At 49.1% G+C, this 7,880-nt stretch overlaps 1 protein-coding gene across 4 annotated transcripts in view; it reads left to right on the top strand.

Annotated features, from left to right (window-relative positions):
* Positions 1 to 210: 210 nt before the first annotated feature.
* The window catches only part of NOD1 (nucleotide binding oligomerization domain containing 1), a 68,099-nt gene continuing 60,429 nt past the window's right edge, over positions 211 to 7,880 (top strand). For 3 of the 4 annotated variants that reach the window (XM_013061491.2, XM_004762567.3, XM_013061490.2), the window contains exon 1: positions 211 to 331. The gene's annotated coding sequence lies outside the window, so the exon portion shown is untranslated. The remainder of the gene's footprint in view (positions 332 to 7,880) is intronic. The other variant, XM_004762565.3, reaches the window with a different exon arrangement.

The following is a 7,880-nucleotide window of genomic DNA, read 5'->3' as shown; positions in this document are numbered from 1 at the left end:
CTGGGTCCCCGCGCTCTCGGGCCTCGGTGCTCCTGGGTCCCCGCGCTCTCGGGCCTCGGTGCTCCTGGGTCCCCGCGCTCTCGGGCCTCGGTGCTCCTGGGTCCCCGCGCTCTCGGGCCTCGGTGCTCCTGGGTCCCCGCGCTCTCGGGCCTCGGTGCTCCTGGGTCCCCGCGCTCTCGGGCCTCGGTGCTCCTCGGTCCCCGCGCTCTCGGGGCCTCGGTGCTCCTCGGTCCCCGCGCTCTCGGGCCTCGGTGTTCCTCGGTTCCCGCGCTCCGAGCCTCCGCTCGCTCTGGTTCCCAGCTGCTGCGAGGTCTGCACACGTGGAGCCCAAGTAAGTTCCAGCGACTGGGGATGGTCGCACCGGGAAGAAGTTTCCTGGGGTCCTGGGCGCTGCTAGCCGGGAGGCGCAGAGAGGAGGGATCCTGTTTGTGGGCAGAATGCAATATTCCCCCTGGAAGAGCTCCGGGTGGGACAAGAAGGAGAAATGCAGTTTGAGGAATGCAGAAAAAGTTCAAACGGATCAACTTCGATGTCTGCGGAATCACTGATCCCTCGTTAGGGGATTTCTAAATCCGGCCTGCAACTTAGAATGCCCCTTCCGTATCCCAGACCAATTACATCAGAATTCCTTGTGGTAGGACCGAGGCCTCTAGAGCGTTTGAACTCCCCAGGTGATTCCAGTGTGCAGGTAGGGCTGGGAAAAACCAATCTCCAAATAAAGGATGGCTGCCAAGGAAGGTGGAAAGACAGCCGGCAGGGACGTTGATGGAGTCCAGCAGCAGACGGATCCCGCTGCACCCCTGTCCTGCGTGGTCTTGGGGACCCGGCAGCGGGCTTCTGAGCCGCAGAAAGGGGAATGAGACTGTTTGGCAGGGTGAATAGCGTGTTCAAAATAAACCTCGTGTATTCGCACGGTCTTTTGGCGCATTGTGAAAAACAAGGACTGCCGGATCCTTATGATTCCCCCCCCTGGTTCTGCATTCTAGAAGATGACACCATTGTTGCATTGACATGAAATTGGGGGATACCGTACACCCATGGCCTCGGCAGCTTCTGGGTAATCTGCTTTAAGGGGGAGGCCAGGTGTGTTTGCCACAGGGTTTCCTTCTGAAAGCCTTCCATGTGGGTTATACCATATCCAGCGAAGGGTAATCCTACTGTGAATATGAGAGGATTGAATTTCCTAGGATGGACCCTTCCTCATCCGGGGGATGGGGAGATAGTTGGGACCAAGTAGCTATAACACCAGAAGCAAGGCCATTGGACAAGACACAGTCTTCTACCATGTGTGCAGAGCAGATTAAAAAAAAAAAAAGTGTATTTGCAACAAACAACAGCCCAGAGGTAGAAGAAAGGACTTTTAAATGTTTTAAGAAGAGTACTTCTAATTTTTGTGGAGTGGAGAAAGAAGTTCAGTGCTTTGGAGTCCATCCAACCTGGACCCAAATTCAGATTCTGTCACTTCTGTGATATGTGCCCCTAGGTAAATTACCTGAAAACTGGGGATAAAAATAGTAACTCTGTCCTGGGAATAATATAGTTAAATGAGATAATGTGTAGCAAATGGCAGGTGCTCTGTGAGCTGTGGTTATTTGTGTCTGACACCTGTTTTCTTAATGCAGCCATGAAGGGTGGGGAGATATTTGTCCAGAAATTGTCTCCCTCAACATTCCGCAGTTCTTCTGCCCTGCTAAGGGGAGAGTTTCTTCCCCCTTGGACCTCCAGCTGCTTTGAGGTCAGGAATCTCAAGCCAGCAGCCCCCCCCCCCCCGCCCCCCAACCCTTTGCCCCCAGGGCTAATTGAGGGCTTTACTCCCTGCAAATGAAATGAGTTTCTTTCTTTCTTTCTTTCTTTCTTTTTAAGATTTTATTTATTTGACAGACAGAGATCACAAGTAGGCAGAGAGGCAGGCAGAGAGCGAGAGGAAGGGAAGCAGGCTCCCTGCTGAGCAGAGAGCCCGATATGGGGCTCGATCCCAGGACCCTGAGACCATGACCTGAGCTGAAGGCAGAGGCTTAACCCACTGAGCCACCCAGGCGCCCTGGAATGAGTTTCTTGACAAAAGAAAACAGTCCTTAATCTTGAGACTTTTCCACTCGGCTGCTGCAGAGACAAAAAATGGGCTCCTGAGGAAGCTGGGCTGTCTGTAGGCACAGACATGTGGCTCGTGGGCACATACATGTGGCTCTCCTGCTGGCAGCGTCCCCATACAACACGCAGGCTGCTCCTGTTTTTCCTCTTGATTCTTGGCCTAGGGACAGTGAATTGTTCTTCAATGACCAAGAACAGTAGGAATTTTGGGAAGGGGAACCCAGATCCTACAATGGTCATTGCCAACATCCTGGCTGGACCTTTCACCCTGGGACCTGCTCTGTGTGTCACCATCAGGATCACTCCCAGTAACAGCACTGTTTAGACGTCAGTAATATAAACAGTGATGTCATGTAAAAATTAAGTGTTTTCGCAGTATATGTGCAATCGCTGATTTTTGCTTAAACATGCATATCAAATTCTTGTCTCTTTTTATCTGAAGAAAAGAGTTCAATATTTCTTCAAACTCTAAGTCTAGGATTTGAGGTCTAAGTTACCAATTTATTTTACGATTCTCTTTTGGAAGGATTTTAGGCAAGATGAAATTAGAAAAGCTAAAATTTTCCTTGTGCTGAATTTTTGTCATGCAGAAGCTGTAGATATTTGGCTCGTTTCTAGAAGTCCTGGCCAAGGTCACGGTCAAGTTGGTGGGGCAAAGTCCCACACAAAGGGCCTCCTTTCCTCCATCCACAAAGTCTGAATTTGTTTGGAGGAAATGTCTTTGATGCATCAAATGCTCATTGAGAGCAAGTGTTTTTTCCAAACTTGCCTCTTCTAGTAAGCAGTGAACAGTCACTGCCATTTCAATTAACTTATGGTTTTCACCCAGTGCTGTAAAGTGTGTCAAAGCAAGACTTCCTGGCTGGAATTCTTATTCTTGTGTTTTATCTAGAATGGCCACAGACCAAGCTGTGGGCAGAGCTTATGTTGCAGAGATGGTCAAGCTAGTGTCGCCACCACTCCTGCCTTTGCCCTTCCCCGGCGTCTGATGCCAGCCACATCTGGGGGAATGACAGTCTGAGGGCATCCTGGTGCTCTAGTGCTGTCGCAGGGACCAGCTGCTGTAAAGCGAGCAAAGAAATTTTGTGCCGCACTTCATTAAAATCCGAAGGATAGTCTAGTAAACTGCCATTTTGGACTTTGTTAGGTGAGGTAGTCCTTTTCCTCTAAATTAGAGAAAACTATAGTTTAAAGGACTAATAAAGAGATCATCCTAAGGGCCCCGGTAATGGCACCAGATTCGCTTCAGGTTTTATTTAATTTATTCATTCATCATTCATTCATTCATTTAAAGTAGGCTCCGTGCCCAGCATGGAGCCTGGCATAGGAGCTTGAACACCAACTCCCAAGATCAAGACCTGAGCTAATATAAAGAGTGAGACCTTTATTTATTTATTTTTTTTTAAGATTTTATTAGAATAAGAGAGAAAAGACAAGCAGGGGAGGGGTAGAGGAAAAAGCAAACTCCCTGATGAGTAGGGAGCCCTACATGGGACTGGATCCCGGAATCATGACCTGAGCTGAAGGCAGATGCTTAACTGACTGAGCCACCCAGACGCCCTAGTATGTTGGTATTCTAATAAAACATGAGAAGTCACTATATTCTGTTTCAGGATGTTGGTAGTTGCCCTCTTTCTGTGTCTTTGTCACCAGGCAGGTGAGGGGCAGAATACAGTTGGGAGAATTGTAGATATTTTCAGTAGGGCAGCCATGCATTGTCGGGGGGTGGGGAGGATCCTTCCATGGCAGAAGAGCTGTGAGTGGATGACGATTTACTGGAAAAAAGCAGTTGTGTTGTTCTAATTACCAAAAGGTTAATTTGTCTCATGACTAAGAACTCCCCGTGCTTGATTTTAACACCTACCCCTAGTTACTCCTTATGACCCGCAAACCAAACCTTCTAGAAGGAAGTTGGTGGAAAGCTAGGCTTTCCTGTGAGGATGTCCTTACTTCATACAGTTCATGACAGTGGGCTCTTTCATTGGGATGGAGGCACTCATGGACCCCATTTATCAAGGAAGTGTTTTACAGTTAATAGGGATTCAGGCACATCGATGGTTTCAGTTAGAGGTATGCCATCTGGAACAAATACGGACAGGCAGGACAGAAATGGAGAAAAACTATGGAAATTCCTAGCACAAGCCCCTGCTTTATTCTTTAACTGTGTGACCTCAGCCAAGATATTGAACCTCTCCAACCCTGTGTCCTCCTTTGTCAAATAGTTACAAGCAATCTTTCTTTACAGTGGTTTTGAGTATTTGATGAGGTAATGGATGTACAGTGCTTAGCACACCTCCTGGCTTTCAGGAAATGGCAGTTATTATGATACTGATGATAAAGATTGTTTGGGTCGGAGCGCTGGTCTTGCCCTGTTTGAGCTGTGTGGCTTTGGATAAGGTACCGAGCCTCAGTTTTTATCTCTGTAAAATGGGGAAAACTCTACCTACCTGATAGGACTGATTTGGGCTTGATGAAATGGTGATACACCCGATTCAGTAGACCCTAAGTAGTGCTAACACACAGATTTACTTACATGGATTTACTGTGCACAACCCTGATCCCCCAACCCTCTGGGCTAGTTATCATTTCCCCCGTCTTACAGAGGAGATTGCTAAGGCACCATGAGATGACATAAGTAGCTTGAAGTCACCAGATAGTAAGCGCTGCACCTGGGATTTGAAGCAGGACCCTGTTACCACACCCCACCCCACCCCACCCCCTGCAAGCAGAGCTCCACGAGCGCCCCTCCCTCTGCTCCCCTCCTCTACTTCCCCATGCTTGCCTCCTGCCCTTGAGGAACTCTGTTTCTCACACAGGGCCCCAGCTCCCAGAGAACTGCCTGCTTATGAAATGAAAGTGGGACTCCTTCCCCACCCCGGATCTGCAGCTTTTAAATCTCATCCATTGCTTCCACCGGCAGAGCTGAGATCCACTGGGTGTGATGGGGCTTGGGGGGGCCCTGACACTCGCCTGGATTGCTGTTCTTCGAATGGGTTATGGTGTTCATTTGGAGAAACCCGCCCTCTCCGTGCATGGGGATTGTTAGCCTGGGTGTGATAAAACCTACCTTTCCCCAGACCGTTGTGCGGGGTACTTGGAGAGATAGAAACAAGGCCTGGAAGTTCCAGATGGAGCTGAGGTGGGCACAACCGTATTTAAAGGATATCCCGTTCAAAGTGCAGGGCCCATTCCCAGTAGACTGCCTTTTCAGATGTTTTTTACTTGTCTTCCCTCTTCTGTACCCTCTTCTGGCAATCTTCCAGATTCCCCAAATCTGGCCTGAGCCAGCACAGCATGGGCCGGGATAAGCAGGTTCTCTATTGTGGATGCATTGGCCTTTCAGAGAAGGAAGCGGCAGCTGTTTCTCTGGCTTTCCTCTAGGTGTGAAGTGCTTTGCTGGCCCATCAGCCTGGTGTTGAGGGCTGTTAGAAAGCTCTTTGTACCTTCTGGTTCCTTCTGGCTCATGGGGCCTTCAATTCTTCAACACATTAATTCAACAGATATTATCACAAGACCTTGCCAGTGCCAGGAGTCTCTGAAAATGTGTGGGAGACAGCAGTGAATGAAACAGACCCAGTGCCTGGCCAAAGGGAGTTCACAGGCTAGCAGAGGAGGAAGGGGTGGGACATCCGTACATAGTTCGGGAACTGGGCTAAGTGCTGTAAGTGAAAACAACAGCATGTCAGGAAACAGAATATCAGAGCTGGACTAGGATTCAGGAAGTCTGGGATATGCCTTCCCAAGAAAAAGCCTTTACGACCAGGACTTGGGATGAGAAGAAGTTAGAGTGTCCCAGACACAGGGAATGGCGTGTTTGAAGGCTCAGAGGCTGGAGAGCATCAGGTGTGCTGGTGAATGTGTAGAGAGAGCTAAAGAATGAACCGAACTCAGGTCAACCAGAGCCTTCTGGGCTGGAAAGGATTTGGGATTTTATTCTAAGAGACAGAGGCCTCGAGGAGATCGTCTCTCCCCCCTGCCTTTTCTGTTTGTAATCTACAAGAAAAAGATAATTAGCAACCCCTATTTGTTAAGCTTTATGAACCTTGTCTTATTGTGTGAGACAATTCTGGAGACAGAAATGGGGGTTTTCAATATCTAGATGAACTAACGAAAGTCAGTATAAAGTCAAAGAGGGCTGCGCCAGGAATCGGAGCACCAGCTCTGTGGTACTCTGGGGCCGAAGTGTAAATGCATGTGAATCTCCTAGATCCCAGCATCCTTCAGCAGGAGCTTCTGTGGGTGGGTGCTGGTGGATTCCAGTCCTTTCTAGCTCCTTAGAAACAGGAACAAAAGTCCTCGAAGAGCAGAGGCTCTTCAGGAGGATGGTTGTCTGAGCATCCACATCGGCAGCAGCAAAATGCTGGGAATCCCATCTCCCCCGCCAAGGGCAGTTTTTCTTGCTGGTCTGCTGTCCCTCTGGCTTTTGCCCCAAAGTCCTGAAAGAGGTACCTTCTCCATCCTGTACATCAAACCAGGAAAATGGCATACTTAAAAGGCACAGGGTTTGGAAAAAAAAATTCTTCCCTTGGAGCTTTCAGGTCACAGAAAAAGCCTCCAAACCAGAAGGGGCCGAGACCTCACCATGGCATGCCAGCTTGCTTTGCGGGGTCTGCACTGTCCCCTTTCTCCATACTCCTGTGACGCTGTCATGAGGTCACAGAGTGAGGGACCGTGGCAGGTCAGGTCTCTTTCAGCTGGTGGGTGGGCCTGTTCCCTAAGATAGGACACACTGGGTGAGGTCTCTGGAGTTCCCAGGCCCTGAGTGTTGCTGCCTCTTGGGGGAAACTTGGCATCTTCCCAACTTCTCAGCACCCCTCAGGGCCACCATGCACACATCCCAGATACCCCGCGTCTGGGCTTCAGATAGATTTGTGTCCCAGATGGTTCTAACTGTGGCTGCACGTTCAAGTGGGGTGAGTAAGAGTCTCAAGCTAAGTGTTTTGGCCAGCAGTCAACAGTGTTTATTTACACAAGGTCAAGTTTCAACTCAAGCCTCTGAGGTGACGAACATATTCTGTTCTGACAGAGTGCCTTTCCTTTGAGAAGCCGCAGACACCTTCTGTGTGGTCTCTCAATGCCATCTCCAGATGTCCTGGGGCTTCCGGACTGGACACCTTCTTCCGCGTACAGACTCAAATCCACTTAGAGTTCCAGATCTGCGTCTCTGATTTGAGGCTCTGTTGGCTTTCTTTATTGAGATATTTCTGTTCACTGACCCTCAGAGATGAATACCAAGCAGGGGGGTGGGGGTTGGAACTTTGGTGTTCAAAACCTGGATAACACTAGGAAAATATCCACCAACACTTGCACATCAGCCCCATAAGGCATCGTGGGGGACATTGTCACAAAGCATAGGTGATTTTGTGCTGAGATTATGCATAGACAATGCCCTGAAGTTGCAAGCTGAGCTCTGATTGAAGTTTTTAAGGCAGCAGCTCATATAAATGCCTTCAAGCAAGAGAAAGTACTGGTGTCTGCAAATTTGAGTTTATCCGCTAATAAACTTAGCGAGTGACCTCCCCTAAGTGAGAGTGTGGACTCTGGAAATCCATAGTCGTTCAGTGCATGTTAACAAAGCCCCAGATCTAAACTGGGCTTTGTGCCTGATTCATTCACTCCATTCTGTTCTCTGGCAGCCTCTGTTCTAGAGCTTCGGTGATGAACCAGATAGGCACCATCCCTCAGTCAGATGCTGGGCCTCGAGGATGAGCCAGACTGAAGTCCTAGCCTAGTCTCCCTTCTTGGCCATGATAAGTGCTTACGGTGGGACCAGTACTATTCTGAACACC

The sequence above is a fragment of the Mustela putorius genome, unplaced genomic scaffold (genome assembly GCF_011764305.1).
Source record: "Mustela putorius furo isolate JIRA1106 unplaced genomic scaffold, ASM1176430v1.1 tig00003845_pilon_pilon_pilon, whole genome shotgun sequence".
In the NCBI taxonomy this organism is placed as follows: Eukaryota; Metazoa; Chordata; class Mammalia; order Carnivora; family Mustelidae; genus Mustela; species Mustela putorius.
This window is presented reverse-complemented; position numbering and strand designations above follow the sequence as displayed.